Genomic DNA, 17,194 nt, shown 5'->3' on the forward strand with positions numbered 1-17,194 from the left:
TCAAAACTGCAAGAACTCTGGTAAGGATGATTTTTTACAGAAACTGGTGAACTGTAAACAGGCCCTCCACTGGGCGGTCAGCCTGATAAGAAGTACAGAAGCCATGTGTGGCCATGTGTTAGTTTCACACTGTGTGTTGTTTTGTATGGAGGATAACAGTTTTCTAAAGTTGTTTGTATGGTGCAGTAATGTTGTAACCTCCCTTCCTGAATATCTGTAAGCAATTCTATAGAGTTGATAAAGCTTGCTATGCAAAGAAACAGTAGGAAAATCTACTTTCTGTATTGGCCTAAAACTACATAGTGGGTCTTTAAAATAACTCAAAGCAGTAACCATAATTTCGGCGTATCTATTTGAAACTGTAGCTGCCATACGATCACACTATCAGCTTCCTTTGCCCAGCGCTCACGGCGACATCACAGCGTTTATCCAACTATTTTTGTCCACCGGGTCTATTCTTGGACCTCAAATCCGGTCCCCTATGGTCGACAACAAACGGGAACGACACAGAAGCCATGCAGACATGACAAGAGAGCGGGCGGGCATCTCAGCAGGCGCCGCCGATGACAATTGACGACTTCATCCGTAAGAAAGGGGATGTCAACGCCAGACGTTATTGATGATGGTGTTAAGAGAGCTTTCCTGTATGTCTGCAAATGTCATAAACGGATAACGCACTTGTCATACACAGCAGTGGTGTATGTGATGTTATAATAAACATATGTGTCGATGATATGGATTTATCTGCAGCACCTTAGCAGGTTGTTGAATTCCAAGTTCAACCTAACGTCTACCCAATATGTCGACTATCATTCAGGTAAGCTAGGTATAAATTTAGCAGTTATACACAGGGGTATAATTCCGCAATAGTCATGTAACTTGCCCCTCTAATCCTGACAAAACAGAACATCTATTTAAGCCTCTTTCTGAGGCAAGAAGATACTGACTAAACCAAGAATAAGGCAAACTACGGCCACTAGCATTTTTCTTACAGAACAGCCAAACTCGTATGAAGAGCCGACGAAGACGGATATTTGTACGAACGTTTTGTGTACCAGTATAGCCATGATCCTCGATAGATCATATTGATATTCCAGAGGCACGTATTTAACTTACTACACGAGGACTGCGTAGCATTTATCAATCTGCGTAATAATATATACATATATAACAATAAGTAAAAATGAGAAAGAATAATTCACAAACTATTAAATAAGAATACATATTGACCAAAAAATATTTTCTGACAATCTTACCAGGAGGTAACCCAATAGTACATTCAAGACTGAACTTCTGGACAATTTGCAGCACCTAATCTCCAAGCAGATTTATAGGTGACAAAGGGCAGTATAATTGGCCACCTTTGGATACTGTCATTGCCACCTATAAATCTGCTTGGAGATTAGCAGCACTATGATAGAAGTGCTCATGTGTACAATTTTTAATGCAGTGAGTCATCGAGAAACGTTGACTAGTCACATCTAATTACAGTCAACATAACCGAAGTTCTTTTGCAGCTTATGAATAGAATGAATGACTAGGTAAACATTCCCTTTATGATTACTTCCGTGAAGTACCATTTCTTGGAAAATAGGATGAAAGTTCGCTTTGAAACAACGAAACTATCTCAAGAATTCATGTTCAGTTGCGTTGATGTCCTTTCCAGATTGCCTAGTATCGCCTGGCGTCTTTCCTACTAGGGCATGACCAAAGACCCCATTGCTGCGCTAAATTTAAAGAACCAAAATATTAACGAATTCTTGACAGGATTTTCTTAAGTGTAAATGCTGTATGCGTGTCTCTATTGACAATATAATTACCTTCGCGACGAATGGTTTCGTCGAGAAGGTTATGCGACGGTGCTTGTCTGTGTGTCTGTTAGTGAACAGAATAAGTCGAGAACGCCTGGATGGTTTGTTGTCGTAGTTGGTGTGTCGGTGTGTATGTGGCAAATCTCAAGATGATTAGATTTTGGGCGAAGTGTTTTGCATAATTAACGAGAAAAGTGTAAAAATGTGTTCAATTGTATGCTTTACTATGCGTTCTGGTTGCGACGTGTGGGCTGTATAATGTTTCAGGGGATATTGATGGGGTCACAGATGGGGGGCAAAGTTGGTCATGAGGGGTCATGAGGCAGGCAGGAAACTCAGTTAAATGTACTGCAGCTGCCAGGGACAAATTGGCTATCAGCCAGCTGTAGGGCAGATACAAGAGATAGGCTTGCCCTGGTAGGCAGTAATGCTTTAAAGCACTAAAACAAGGGCTCAGAAAAGGATTCACCTTAATTGCAAGCCCCAAAAATTCTTATGCACCAGAAAGCCACATCTGTCTACTTTAGAATCATGCAAAGAAAATAGACAGTTGACCAGCTCGTTCTCTCGTAACAGCTGACAGACGAAAACAATCGTCAACTTTGACCTACTCCCAGCCTGGAAGAGTCCACTCGGAGCATGTGAAACCAAACCACAAAGATATCTCCTTACACCAATTAAAAGACTGAAACATACAAATTTTGACCAAAGTTGGATATACACGGCCTTATATGAGTAAGAACAGTCATTAATGCAGTGCCACAGCATGGGAATACCGAGCATGTCTGTGTGTCTGTTAGTGAACACGATAAGTCGAGAATTCTTGGAAGGATTGTCTTGGTATTTGGTATGTTGGTAGGTCTCGATGAAACCTGAAAATGATTAGATTTTGGGCCCCCTATCGGCTTGTTACGGTACTGCAGCGGAACTTCATGTTATGATATCTCGTGTTGTGGACATGCTATGGAACTGATTTTTGAGTGGTAGATAGCTCGTTGGGCAGAGAGTAAGTGGTATAGGTTTGGGCCCCCTAGCAACTTTTTTGGAACTGCAGGGGTAGGTTTTGCTTCAGACATTGAAAGGGAATAACTCAAGAAGGGCTTGATGGAAGGTCATGATTTTTTGCATGTACATAGCTTGAGCGATGATGTACATGATTGGATACTTATTATGCAAATCAGTAACTAATTTGCATAATTAATGAGGAAAGTTTATACATTCATCAATTTCCATGATAGGTATCGCAAACATGTAACTGAGGAAGAGAGAAATATTAATAGATATCAGCTATGCAAATGAGAACCTCATTTACATAATCAATGAGAAAATAATATAACTCGAGATGGGCTTGATGGATGGTCATGATTTTTGGTATGTAGATAGCTTATGTGATGCTTTGTATGATTGGATGATAATTATGCAAATCAGATTATAATTAATGAGGCAATTTTAAAAACCTGCTGTGTTCCATGATATGACTATTCAAATATGTGACATTTGTAACTGAGGAAGAGAGGAATGTCAATAGATAGAAATTATGCAAATGTAGGCCTAATTTGCATAATTCATGAGAAACTACTATCATTCCATACTAGTAAATAACGGCAATTTCATACTTGTTGCATTTAGAAGTTGTGTGAATGTGAACACCATTGAATCAAATTATGCTAATAAGGAGCTTATTTGCATTATTGATGAAAAATGTTAGCATAACCTTCTTTGTTAAGCTCATAATCATAACAAGGAGGTTTGGACAACTTATGTTATTTGGGTGAGGAGGATCAACTGGTATGATTTTTGATTGATGAAAAACACTCCTAATACGTCAGTCATAAAGGTCAAAATCATTTCGCGAAGGTATGAGGTCGTAGAACTCTTGTTACATATACATAGAATACTTTCGAGTCATACTAGTGATACGTCCCAATTTTGCGACCACTACAAAGATGTCTACATCGAAGATGTTGAATACAATTGGTATTCTAAATTACAGTTTCATACTGTCATATAAATTACTAGAACAACAAATCGTTTTTACAAATTATTCGACCAAGTTTATCTTAAGGAAAAAGACTTTAAATGAATTACAAGATCGCACATTTCAGGAATATCTTGGATGACTTCTGCTATGTCGGTTGATGCCGGCCATCAGTGGGAGGGCACGTTAGTGGCATTGCCATGGATACTGTTACCAGGGGTGTGGCCCCTATCATCGCTCATGGTGGTATCAAACGCCGGTTGATGGCTATCCTACAATATTATGTCACCAAGCAAAGCTATGCCGACACGCCGTGGTGTTTTCCAAACACTGAAGAATGCAATTTTTATAGAAATCTAGATGAAGATTAGATGCTTCTGAAGCAGTTGTTGTATACGTATTTGAGAAGGGGGTATACAACAGAAAAGAAGATGAGGGTGTTATTTAGAAGCTACACCAGAAGACAAGATGGTATGCCGACTATTCAGTCCACACTCTGTCACAACCCGAGGGGTATAAATTTCCCGGACCCATTCCGGGGCGAGCAGACTTGGAAGCGGATCTCTCTAGCTGTCGTGCTTGCATCATTTCTCCCGATCGTGACCACGGCAAGGCAGCTCTTGTAGACTTCTTCATCGGTCTCTCCGCAACAGATAACATACAGAATGAATAGCAGATATGAAGGTATGAAATTCCCTTTTTGTCAAGTTGTTGGCGGTAAGAAAATGTATTTTAGACACGTTTTTTAAGCATTCCGTGCTGCAATATTCGTAAGTGAACATTTCAACGTGCCATTTACTTAAGTCAAGGTTCGAAAGAGAAAAAGCTTTTAAGCAACTTTATGGTAGTTTGTGTGCCGGTGACGGAAATTGAATTGTACTGTGAATGAGTTTTGCAAGCTGATGTACTACGAGTTAGTAGCCTTTTAGTTATACAAACAGAGAAAGGTTTTCGTGACATTGCATATGAATACGATGTTTTGGGTGCTCTTCCAAAGCAGTAACTTCAAAACTAACATCGAAGTTTGCGTCCTAATGCATATATGACTTAATGTATACAATCTTGATATATTAGGTCTTTTGAGGACCAATTAATCTGAAGTGTAATAGAGAAATCATTTGTGCATATTTCCCACCGTTCCGCCCATACCGACTCTTCATACCTCCATTCGCATAGCGCCGCGTCGCACGTATACGTATACGTACATGCACAACAACGATAACGCTTTAGTGTACATTTTCGGAAATTCAGCAAATCATCAGCCTCTACAAGGCTCCAGAGGCGGCTGGAAAGAGTAGAAATTGGCCAAATAGACAGAAAAATCATGCAAGAGGAGTTAGTCTGCTATAGGGGTACAGTTTGCCTAGGATGGCATATTGGACCCTCTCTCCGTAGCCGACTCCCTTAGCATACTATTCACTCTATTTGGCCAATTTCTACTATTTTTCCAGCCATCCGCGGGGCCTGGTAGAGGCTAGCAAATCGTAGCCTCCACTAGGCCTTTCTACCAGGGGGTATGTAAAATTCGGGTGAATATGGTAAATAAGTGGCTATGAGAGTCATTTCACCGGGGAATTCCCATCTCTCCTAGCCTGGGCACCATCCTTCGTAGTAGACGCTGCCTCAATCTTTTCGCTTGCTAACTACGGACGGATTAACAAGCGAAAAGATCGAGCCAGCGGTTACTACGGAGGATGATACACAGGCTACATCCCCCCACCCCCGAAACCGGCCAATGAGACCCTATGGTGGCCAAACTTCCCTGGCAAAATTATTCTCCCAGATCCTTTTTATGTCAGACAGAGTGCCATTATGTCGTAATCTGTTATTGGATGGGGTGCATCAAATTTCATACATGTCTTGGGAAGACAAATGATAGAGGATACATGTACATGCACCTATGTACAAACCCTGACACCCCATGCAAAAGTATGATAAATAATTGGAAAAATTCTCCTGATTTCTAGGGATTACAGAAGATCATTTCCACAGAGCTTATACTAAGAGGGTATAAAGTGTATAGGGTATAGGGTGTAAAGGTAGACGAGCTTTGCCTACTCAAAATAGATGATACAAAGTCAAAGATAAGCAAGCACCTGCGGATCATAAAAAGATGGGAAGAAATAAAGCTAATTTGAAAGAAAATAGATAATTTTCACGAGACTTCTGCCTACACATTTTGTTATTGCCAGCATACTTGAAAGGGATCTAATCCCTTGCCTTTTCAATTTATTTGGTTCAACCGTTCAATGTTTAGTCACAATATAATTCAAAAGAAGTTTGGACTTTTTATCACGATAAGCGGTGTGGAAGTAAAAATCCTACCAGAGAAACCAACCCATTTCGTCGGATGATAAAGGTGTCTTCATAACAGATGATGAAATATCACTCAACTGATTGTTGTTGTGACACATTTTGTAATGATATGGTTGGCAGTCTCCAAGTCACTCCCAAAATAGATCAAGTAAAAATAAACACATGGATTGATATACATGTATTTACAGCAACTAGAACGCAATGATATTGCTAGAAATGTCATGTTAAAACACTCAAACCGAGAGATAACGGTATGAAGATACTCTAGAAAACCAGACACTACAAAACCGGTGTACACTGGCGATGTAAAAGAGAATACACGAAACAGATAAGTGCAACGTTGTATACGGGGCTGGTGGCATAGTCACGGTGTAAAAATATAGGTAAAGGGTAAAGGGATCCTTTTTGATGGCGTAGGGGCAGTGGGTTGTTATCCACTGTGTCCAGGACAAGACATTTGAAGGCGGAGCCCATCCCTCTCCTTCCACCGCCTTTTACCTCCCCAGTCGAAGTCAAGTACCCATTTTGACACCTGAGTGGAGTGAGGAAAGTCGTGCAAAGTGCCTTTCCCAAGGGCACAAGATCTGTGGCATGTCAGGGGGTTCGAAACCAGGACCTCTGGGTTCTGGACAAGTCACTCTAACCGTTACGCCCACACGACGACACACAGTGTACGTACAAAACTTAAAACTTTGGAAAACCTCGCGCTCTGTGAATATATGACTGCAAAAGCCGGTGAGGCACTGGGTGAAGGGTACCTAATCAGGTCACATCACAGGCGCGTTTGCAATTCTATTCCGGGTCACCGCCAGACATACCCCCTGTCATGTCAAACCGGTTTCAACTGCATTGCTCGACAGTTTGTGACAACTGAACAAGACAGATGCTTTTAGAAGCTAAATCGGCGGAGAAGGACTGAGATTTGAGAATGCACCAAGCTCTCTGAAAAAGGAAGAGTAGGTCTTGGATTCTATTAAATTAAGAAATGGCTTCATTGAATTTGAAGAAAAATATACTGGGTTGTTCGAAGTGTGGATGTACTACCAATACATACCGATTATCATTAAATGCTTTTAGAAACTACATCGGTGGACAAGAACTGAGAATTGTGAATGCAACGAGCTCTCTGCAAAGGGGAGAGTAGCCCTTGGACATAGGAAATGATTTTATTGGATTTAGAGAAAAATATTCTTGAAGTTTGTTTGAAGTATGGATGTGCTACCAGTGAATACCGATTATCATTAACACTTATAGAAACTAAATCGGTGGAGATGGACTGAGAATTGTGAATGCAGCGAGCTCTCTGCAAAGGGGAGAGTAGTTCTTGGATGTAGGAAATGGCTTCATTGAATTTAGAGAAAAATATTCTTGAAGTTTGTTCGAAGTGTGGATGTACTACCAATACACACCGATTATCATTAAATGCTTTTAGAAACTACATCGGTGGACAAGGACTGACAATTGTGAATGCAACGAGCTCTCTTTTAAGGGGAGAGTAGTTCTTGGACATAGGAAATAGCTTCATTGGATTTAGAGAAAAATATACTTGAATTTTGTTTGAAGTATGGACGTACTACCAGTGCATACCAATTATTATTAATACTTTTAGAAACTAAATCGGTGGAGAAGGACTGAGAATTATGAATGCAACGAGCTATCTGCAAAGGGTAGAGTAGGTCTTGGACATAGGAAATTGCTTCATTGAATTTGGAGAAAAATATACCTGAAGTTTGTTTGAAGTATGGATGTACTACCAGTGCATACCGATTATTATTAATACTTTTAGAAACAAAATCGGTGGAGATGGACTGAGAATTGTGAATGCACCGAGCTCTCTGGAAATGGACGAGTAGGTGTTGGATAAAGGAAATGGCTTCATTGAATTTGGAGAAAAATATACTTGAAGTTTGTTTGAAGTATGGACGTACTACTAGTGCATACCAATTATTATCAATACTTTTAGAAACTAAGTCGGTGGAGAAGGACTGAGAATTGTGAATGCACCGAGCGCTCTGGAAATGGAAGAGTAGCCCTTGGACATAAGAAATGGCTTCATTGAATTTGGAGAAAAATATACTGGGTTGTTTGAAGATGGACGTACTACCAGTGCATACCAATTATCATTCATCCTTTTAGAAAATAAATCGGTGGAGATGGACTGGGAATATAATCGTGAATGCAACGAGCTCTCTGCAAATGGAAGAGAAGGTCTTGGATATAGGAAATGACTTCATTGAATTTGGAGAAAAATATACTTGAAGTTTGTTTGAAGTATGGATGCACTACCAGTGAATACCGATTGTTAGTGGCCCTGTAGTTAGTGGCCCTGCCTCTGGACCAAGAAGTTCGAAGTTCGAATCCCGGCTGTGTCGCTCGCCCGACATGCACGCTACTGGAAAGGGTCACAGTCCTTAAGTCGAAGTCCACTGTTCATTGTGCTTGTCGAAAAGATCAAGGGGAATTTCCCCGGTACAATGAACATGTAAATACTGTACACAGCGTCTGTCTTCTCTGTCACAACCAGTGGAAGATTAGTTCTTCAGTGAGCTAAGCTGGCTCAAGATCACTTAATCAGTTTATCAACACAATGCCCGCTGTCTCATCAATGTGAACATCTCTATTTGTTTCAAAGAAGCTGTTTTGCATTTTTGAACTGTGGGCGATGCTTCGACATCTATACTTGGCTATTTTACTCTGACATGAGGCCAAATAAAAGACACCTGATACTAGAAACCTGATACCCTGGATGAAAAGATAAACCATGATTGGTGGATGCTATTGACCTGATGTAATCGAATCAGTTCGGCTTCAGTACGGATTTATGTAGACCCTACCGGAAAAACCATTGCCACTTTCACAGTTATGACAACAGACCGTCCAATGATGTAGAAAGCTGTCATAGGAATGCCATATGATAGAACGCCTATGTAAAACAAAGTGTGAACGAGTAATTTGTTATTGGTACTAAAGATGGACAGGTCAAGCTTACAAGTATTACATGATATAGCCCCGCTGTCAGGGTATTCGGGAGGCTGTATAAGCTGTATGAGATTCTACCATTGCTGCCGATACGCCGTACGTCGTTGTTTTATTGAAGAATATTCCCATCAGAGACGTCGATAACTTTGTTATACGAGCTATATTTTGGTCATTTGTTATTGGTACTTAAGATGGGCAGGTCAAGCTTACAAGTATTACATGATACAGCCCCGCTGTCAGGGTATTCGGCTGTATGCTGTATACGAGGTTCTACCATTGCTGCCGATACGCCGTAACGTTACATCGTTGTTTTATTGAAGAATATTCCCATCAGAGACATCGAAAACTTTATTATTTGAGCTATTTTTTGGCCACAATTTAAAAGTGACGTATACAGTGTGCTTCCGAAGCCATTTTATCTCTGTGTTTTACCGATTTTATGGTCCCTTGTCAACTTAGTACACTATTGTGTTACTTTTTTTTGGTGATAAACAGAAAATTCCGTATAACAAAGCTATAGAATCTCTGATGGGGAACAGCCTCACTGAAGCAAAGATATACGAAAAACCTTTAGTCCACACGGTACCAGAAAAGGAAGACACTGCAAGAACGTAAATCTGAAAGGAAGAGGACTAGGACCAAGGCGGTCAGAAAGAAAACTGCGGGAGCAAAGGGGGCTTGCGGCGAACTGGACAAAGTGTAGAGAGTTGAAGAAGGATTGATTGCAGCTGCAGGGTGTCCAGACTACTGCAGCAGCAGAAAACAGTGGACTATCACCAGGAATCCTCGTGGTGTTCACGTGATCACCTCATGATCTCAATTACGAGTGGGAAGAAAAAGATTCCTTTGGCCAAAACATACATGTATGTTATCGTGAGCACCTTTTGATGTTCACGTGATCACCTCATGATCTCAACTACGTGTGGGACGGAAAAGATACTCTCCAAGCAGAGGAGGGATTCCGGCTAGTTTTTGACGTGTTTTGGGGCGTTATTGTCGGGTGTTCTACTTTGTCATGTTTTTGTTTTCTCTCTATAGACCCCACAGTGGGAAAAAGACATGACAAAGTAGAAAGCCCGACAAAAACGACTAGAAACACATCAAACACAAGCCGGAACCCCTTCCCTGTTTGGATAGTAGGAATACCTTCCTTTAGCCAAAAAATACGTGTATGTATCGTGAGCACCTCAACATACTATCAAAAATATTCTATGTGGCTTGTCTCTATATCTTTCTTTCTCTGCTAGTTCTAAAATCTGTTGAGGTTTGCGCTAACGTGTGATGGACAGGACAGCACGTCATCTTTTGGACACGAGCCACCAGCTTACTTCTGCCACGGTGTCCTTATACTTGAGCGCAATGTCAGCACAGCGTGCTAGAAATAACCAAAATTACTGCCGATGATAAAACAAAGAAGGTGGAGGTCAAGCTATAATACGTCTTCCGGCATGCCTTCACTCACAGCTTCATACACAGAATACAGACAATAAATACCCTTGATAACATGATAAAAACTTCAAAAGCAGAGCCAAGTTTCTTGCCTCACATTTGCCATTGCCATGCACGTATACATGATTTTTAAGGACGGCAAAGCTTGTACACAGACGTACATGGTACATGGCATTGGCCCGACGTTGGGCATATGCAGTTATATTTGGCTTCTATAAAAATAAACGCGTTGCCTTCCACCGAGTAATATTTAAAGAACAAGGCGGGTGGACAGGCACTAACGACGGTGATCAAAATGACTTCGGACGCACACTGTATGTACTAGGTGTCACTTTTATACTGTGACAACTATTAATCATTTTTGCATGTAGCTTTGTGCTTACTTAAAACTACGCTTCTGCGTTGTGCGCTAAGAAAATTATCAAATTTGAAAGGATTTTTGTTTGCAAGAAACTGCATTACTTGAAATGTATGCGATCGCATTTTCTTACCGCCATGCTTATCAATTTATGATCCTACCAGTTTATGGTCGAGTTTATGGTCTACCATTATGGTATTGGTCAGATTTAACGCCGCGCTTTCCAGACTAGGAGTCAATGGAAAATTTTATCGGGTTGTATGATAATTTATGTAGATGTTCTGCAAACCTTCTGTCGCCGACAAAATATGTGCCATTAATCATCCGTAAATTGGATGATAAAGGTTAGACATTTAAACGGAACTGCTGGCTTACAACCCTATGACCCTAATTTGTAGATCATAAGCTTCTTGTAAAGGCAAACGTTGAAATAGCTTCTTTGGAAAAGTATTGGCTGTCTTCACTGATGTTACTTTTGAGCTGCCATAATCAGTGGGAAAACTTAGTTGTTCCAAAAGGCAAGATGTGATGAATAGCTGAAGATAAACATAGACGTTAGCTTTATAGATTTGGTCGTTAAAGTAGTCCAAAACACACTGTCAAAGAAAATTTCGCATTTAAACACATGAGGACGAACGGAATCGTTGATGCTATTCAATCAAACCTGTACAAGTAGCCACCTCTATATAAGGACCTACTGGCCAATGTGACCACTTTTGGTGATCCCTTAGTTGATATTTTCCATTGAAACAAGCATCAAGAATCCTGTCTATGGTGACCACCTGTCTACATAGACCAGATTCAATCGGTCCCCTGGCTACACGGCCGTCTTCCCGTCAAATGACGGCCTCGTCTAGCTTGGGACGGCCTGAACGCAGACAGAGGCCGTCCACTCTGAAAAAGTCCGACACACATTTTGCAGAGAAGTCGGTAGAAAAACGAAAAATTCGCACTGGCATTTTGTGTCCTCCACTGGAGCTGCGGTGGTCTTCAAGTGGGCAGTTTTGACTGTATTATTCTTCTTCGTCGTCGCCGCTCTTATGCTGATGCGGGCCACTGCAGCCTGCCACCCCGTTCTTTTGACTGTATTATCTGACCATGTTTTTGTGTTTCCCTCGCCAGACACGTACCTGCAGAGGGCGCTGAAGCGCCAGGTGCGGTCCCTGAGGAGGATCTGCAACATGTGCGTACTCGGCATCCAGAGGATGAAGCAGATGCAGATCAGGATCGACTCGTTATCAACAGTCAAGAAAATGATCGTTTGGCACTGATCGGGAAAAGACTTGTAAGTAACTTTGCTCAGTTGTTCAACCCTGACTAATACTTTTGACACCAGGCGGCTTTAACAGTGCTACGCTTTTGTTTATCGGCTTTCCCACTCATCTAACACCATCATACAATTCATTTTATCGCAGTAACGTTTCCTACTCCAACAACTTCTAGAGGCACCTGTGTTTATAGTTAGCTTTGTTTCTCTGCGTCTATGTTGCTATGTACATTGCGTTTTACTATGTGCCAGTTAGTGTCTGCAATACAGAATAAACGATAAAACGTATGTCATAAATGTTTAGGGTCCTTATGAAAGTCGACGTATGTGCCAGAGCATGTTCTGACATTCATCGTACATGCCTAGGAATGTTGTATTTTGACTTGAAAATGATCACATGGCTCTGATCGGGAAAATAATTGTGAGTAACTTTGCTCAGTTGTTTAAACGTATGTGGCCAATGCTAAGGGACCTTATTGAAGTCAACGCATGTGCCAGAGCATGTCCTGACTTGCAGCTTACATGCCTAGGAATGTTGTATTCTAGCTTGAAAATGATCGCATGGCTCTGATCGGGAAAAGACTTGTGAGTAATTTTGTTCAGATGTACAAACGTATGTGATCAATGCTTATTTGGGGCCTTATCGAAGTCGACGTATTATATATGTGCCAGAGCATGTCCTGACTTGCATCATACATGCCTAGGAATGTTGTATTTTAGCTTGAAAATGATCATTTGGCACTAATCGGGAAAAACAGGGGAGGGTTGTGAGTAACTTTGTTCAGTTGTCAAGCGTATGTGACCAATGTGAAATTCGACCTATGTGCAAGAGCTTAACCAGTTTTTAGTTAAAACCTGCTGAACCAAAAATCTGTCCACTTGTCACTGTCGAAAGACAGTGGATGCTGTCTGAAAAGTCTGACCGTTTCCGAAATCTATCCAGTTGATTGAGTAACTGTTGTCTTGTGTATCTTACTACCTGGATGTCTAACCTTCATCAACATGTCCAAACTTCCATCATGCAAGCCTCAGGATGTTGCATTTTAGCTCCACAATCTGCAAACAATTTTCAGTAGGCCTTCAAATGGTAAAAAGTCAGCAACCTTGCTGAATCGTTTCCCATAGTTGATATTTCCAAATACATCAACACTTCCGAGATCTAACACACGTATGTCTCATTCCTTGCATACCGTGGCTGTGACTTCAGCTCATCTCTATCAATCCCCTGCATATGCTGGTAGCTTAGAATTGAAATTAATGAAAAGTGCTCGGCCAACTGACCGCATCCTCGTTCACCATGACCCTTCCGCTCCACGTTACATCGCTCGCAGAAAGGGCCCTGGTAACACGGGATGGCATCCATGGTTATTACGATATCGCCACCAAAACAGCTTCAGCCAATCAGAGGGGTTAAAACCCGTTTGCTTCCTCTCATCGGAAGCAAGCGCGCAAAGAACGCTGGGAAGCTATCAACCAATCAGGTTACGTGTTACTGCTAGCTCATTAATTATTCATGAGCTACAACTGCCGTTTGTCCCAAATAAGGGTTAGCTCATTAATTATTCATGAGCTACAACTGCCGTTTGTCCCAAATAAGGGTTAGCTCATTAATTATTCATCAGCAAGTCTCGTCGACCTGCAATAACCATGGATGCCATCCCGTGTTACCAGGGCCCTTTCTGCGAGCGATGTAACGTGGAGCGGAAGGGTCCTGGTGAACGAGGATGACTGACCGATGAAACGTCCCTATGAAATATATGTTGAACCTGTTCACCACTGCATATCAATTTACCAAAGAACGGTATGCATCCAATAAAATGGTCGTCAATCCTTCACTCTGTCCCATTACGACAGCTAAATGTGGATGTCTATTTTCTTTTCGTTGTATATGTTACTCATATTTTCTATTTCAAATGGTCCCGGCAAATTCCTGTTTATTTTCGACAACCACTTACTGCTAAAATCAGCCGTACTAAACATGTGTATTGAGCAGAGTGATGTTCCGAAGGTTGGGTTAAATTCCACCAATAATCATATTTGACAACCTCCTCTTTATCAATTTGTAGAATCATCTGTCTTTCAGATATAGTAGCTTGGATGTTTATCTTGGACGCCCGCTGTGACAAGGGATACCGCCTCTTGGCCCTAACATAACTGACAAATCCATGGTGTACCGCGATTCTGTATTTTACCGTTGCACCTGTACCTTAGACTTGACCGCGGTAAGCCTACTAAAAATGTAGCAACACCACCGATCTAGAGAATGATACACGAAATCAAATACGCGGGAATTCTACTGCATTGCATTTGCTGGCTCTGTATCACAGCGGCTACCACACGCAAGTCTGCTTCAACTTCATAGCAGTATGAAGTACACCCTGGATGCCAGACTGTTTCCAGGGCCTAACACAGACCAACTTCTCGGCTCTAGGGCCAACATGCTCCAAGGAAATTCTACAACAACCCCCTCTGATTTGGACCCCACACGATAGGTATTATAGAGTTTGGGGTCTGGCATCCAAACTAGGGGCCAGTTAGTCGAGATGCCAGACTGTTTCCAGGGCCTACACAGGCCAACTCCTCGGCTCTACGGCCAACATGTCCCAAGGAAATCATACAACAGCCCCTCTGAGTTAGACCCGCACGATAGATATAATAGTGATCGGGGGTCTGGCATCCAGTCTAGGGGCCAGTTAGTCGAGATGCCAGACTGTTTCCAGGGCCTACACAGGCCAACTCCACGGCTCTTGGGCCAACATGCCCCCAAGGAAATTCTAGACCCCGCACGTTAGATATCAAAAGAGATCGGTGGTCTGACATCCAGGCTGTTAAAGCACGACATTGCTGAGTTAAGATATCATTCCTGTTGCCCAGACATCGGGGCTATTTTGGTCCAAAGGTCTGCCAAAGGGTGTTATTTGCACGGTAGGGGATAGGCAAAGCAATCTGCGATGAGAAGCACGTACCGGATATTTTTGCCGCAAAAGCATACACGTGTCGTAAAATATCATCATGTAAATTTAGAATTACATTCGAGGCAGATTTCAGATAGCAAACTTTGCTGCAGTTGGTAATTGGCCAACAATTACATAAATGGTATTTTTGAACAATTGCTCTTCATTGGAATAGTTCTAGTATGTACATACATACTTTACATTGGAAACTGCTTAGAGAGTCATGTGATTTCTCGACGCAATGTTAGCAGATCTGTATGATCAACAAAACATCTTGTTAACGCAAAGTAACAGTTACACAAGCAACTGGATAGATTTTTAGAAACGGTCAGACGTTTCAGCTAGCATGCACTGCCCTTCGGCAGTGACCAGAAGATCTGAGGCTCATCAGGTTTTGACCAAAAACTATGAATTGAAATGTTGACGAGGGGAAGACAAATTCTAGAATGTCCAATAGGAATCAAAGAGACTAATAACTTAATTAGCTCCTATTGTTTGAGTACAGGAGCTAATGTTGGCTCGCGGGCATTGTAGGGCAGGATGAAAGTGCCAGACAGTTCGACACGCAGGCCTCCTTTCCTGTTGTGGGTGGGGTTGCACTTTCTCTCATATCTTGCTAAAGGAGCATTCCACTCCAGAAGCGGGTATCACTTTATGATTTTGGTACTTTTGTAAGAAACGTTACGTTGAACTCTGGCATTGTTGGAAGGGTCCTCCAGGGAATTACAGAAACCGATCGCTATAATGTTCGCCCTGCGTTCAGGCTTCAACTTATGGTGAATTTAACTCAAAAAATGGATTCAAGCATAACAATTTAGTCTCTGATGAATTATAATACCCGCTTGTGGAGTTGAATGCCCCTCTAAGTTCCTCAACCAACAGGTATCTAGAGAAACAGCTACTTGATTATGACACGTGTGTGATTTAATTTAATTACTTTTCAGGTCGAGGAAGGTGCAGTGTTGGCAGCATGAGGCTGAGGAGACGTTTCGAAAATGGGGACAAATGTAACAACACAGGCGTGGTGTCTCGATGCGGAGTGTCAAGTTACACTTTGCATACCAGATGTCATTGGAGGAACATCAGATTAGAAGAGACATTCGAATTTAAACGGTTTCTTCAACGTTTATGATGACGTGACCGTTTTTCATCAGTCCCCCTCTTTGTATTTCAAATATAGCCATATATATACGGCGACTTCAATGAGCATCAAATACCAGAGATCTTAGTTGTTAGTAAACATAATTCATTGCCTATGTTGAAGGTGTTTGATCGAGATGGCATTTGATGCGAGCTTACAGTTGAAGAAAGATGGGGGCAAATGGCTTTAACGTGCACTAGAATAAGCAGCTGCGAGAAAGGTGGTATGAAGGGAGAAATATTGTTGGCAGGTTGGTTAGTTTGCTTTCACGCAAATGCAGGAATAGCAGGATAGGAATTGTATGTCAGAAGCTGAGACGACAGACAGGCAAATGCAACAACAATGTGCAAGACTTTACTAGGAACAATTTGACGTCTATGTTAGGATAATAATAATTTAAAAGTTGTCGCTATATACATTTGTAGATATACGTTTTTGCATCCTGAATGGAGTTTAACTGTAGATGCCAACACAAAAATTGGACTTACCCAAATTTTCGACTGATCAGCTCCAGTCTTTGTCAAGGAGTGAGCGATCCACTGCTTCTGTGACGTCACGTTATGCAAATTTTTTGCATGTTTTGAATTAAGTTTAAATCAAGTTATGTAAATATGGCCAAGAATTTCATTGTCATTTCATATCATCTTCAGCTACAACAAAATGGACCAAACTGACAGTGTGTAAATAAACTCGCTCCCGGCCCGGTCTGGCTCGATTTTACGAGGCAGACCGTTGAAATTCAAACACAGAAAATAACATTCAACAAACAAAAATTATATAATAATAAGAATATTCAACTTTTCACAGAAGGTAACGTTACACAATTTGAAACTTGGTGCCTGGAACATTTTCGGTTCTGATCTATTTTCGCACTGGTTACGATTTGGTCGTGTCTATAAGCCCAATCGTATTTCCGACTACGCATGCGCAGTACCAAAGGT

General features: G+C 41.4%; 1 long non-coding RNA gene across 2 annotated transcripts; it reads left to right on the top strand.

Annotated features, from left to right (window-relative positions):
- The first annotated feature begins 4,319 nt into the window (after positions 1-4,319).
- Positions 4,320-16,691, top strand: LOC136427309 (uncharacterized). 2 transcript variants are annotated; one of them, XR_010754394.1, is made up of 3 exons: positions 4,320-4,473; positions 12,014-12,176; positions 16,057-16,691. It is a non-coding gene; the product is annotated as an uncharacterized lncRNA (long non-coding RNA). The 2 variants fall into 2 exon arrangements; XR_010754393.1 differs by lacking the exon at positions 4,320-4,473 and adding an exon at positions 10,792-10,847.
- The last annotated feature ends 503 nt before the right edge of the window (positions 16,692-17,194 follow it).

Source organism: Branchiostoma lanceolatum, chromosome 2 (assembly GCF_035083965.1).
Source record: "Branchiostoma lanceolatum isolate klBraLanc5 chromosome 2, klBraLanc5.hap2, whole genome shotgun sequence".
NCBI lineage: Eukaryota > Metazoa > Chordata > Leptocardii > Amphioxiformes > Branchiostomatidae > Branchiostoma > Branchiostoma lanceolatum.